Genomic DNA, 1,082 nt, shown 5'->3' with positions numbered 1-1,082 from the left:
CAAGTCCATCTGACATCTAGAAGTATGCTCATCTGAGGCTTATACCACAGAAACGCCAAGCCTTGCTTTCTAAGTCAATTTATAATTATTGGTGTGAACCTCTCCAGAATATTCTCACAAAACAAACACCAGGTTTATTTTGCATGTCTCTGTGGATACCTAGAAAAGATGGCTCTAAGTAGCAACAAAAAAGATGACATTTTTATGTCTAAGGCATCCAAACAATTTAAATAATTTATATGGCTATGTATGTTGAATTATGTCATTCTCAAAGAAATAACCAAAGAAAGTCTCTTGAAAAGAGACTGATGTCATAATAGCTAATCTTTTTCTTTTTCCTACTTTTTTATCCTTTCTCTTTCTCACTTTTCTAAATCACTATAATTCCTAATTCCTTTCCCATTATTTTATTATTGGTTATATTTATTTTTGCTCAAATTATTTTCCATGTGTACTTTTAAAAGTCAGTCTAATAAGTAATTTTCAAGTCTATAAATCATTGTAAATTGCCCGTGGAAAGAGATCCAACACTCAGTGACTCAATAAAAAAGAATGCCATGTGGTCTTTAAATCCTTTGTTCTTTAACTTTGAAAATAAAAACTTTTGATTCACTAATCACTTGAACTACATTCAGTTCTGAATTGTTTCCTATGGCTTTCCTAGAATAAATAACAAGCTGTGCAAAGCCATCATTAAATAGTGAAGTCATCTAACCTTATGAAATTTTCTCAAGAATACAAATAACAAAAATTCAACTTCAACTTGATGGTAATTGGTGGTCATGCACCAAAAATTAAATGCATGAAGGTGCAAAACTGATTTCTTATAACTTCATTATGTTAGATGTTGTAATAGTATTGGAGCCATAAATGAGTCATAACTAAATTGCTGTTAGTTTTCAAGGTACCTATGCTATACCTATTAATTCTGAAGGATTTTAGGGGGTAAAATTTTATTCATTCATCTTAGAAATGTTGGATTTTTTTTTTTAGTCAAGCAGGTGCAACGTTTTTTATAAATGTGAACAGAAAATTTATTTACTAGTATAAAATATTTAAGAAATATTGGAAAATATCCAGAC

The sequence above is a fragment of the Dipodomys merriami genome, unplaced genomic scaffold (assembly GCF_024711535.1).
Source record: "Dipodomys merriami isolate MVZ:Mamm:240054 unplaced genomic scaffold, mDipMer1.0.p SCAF_291, whole genome shotgun sequence".
Classification (NCBI taxonomy): Eukaryota; Metazoa; Chordata; class Mammalia; order Rodentia; family Heteromyidae; genus Dipodomys; species Dipodomys merriami.
This window is presented reverse-complemented; position numbering follows the sequence as displayed.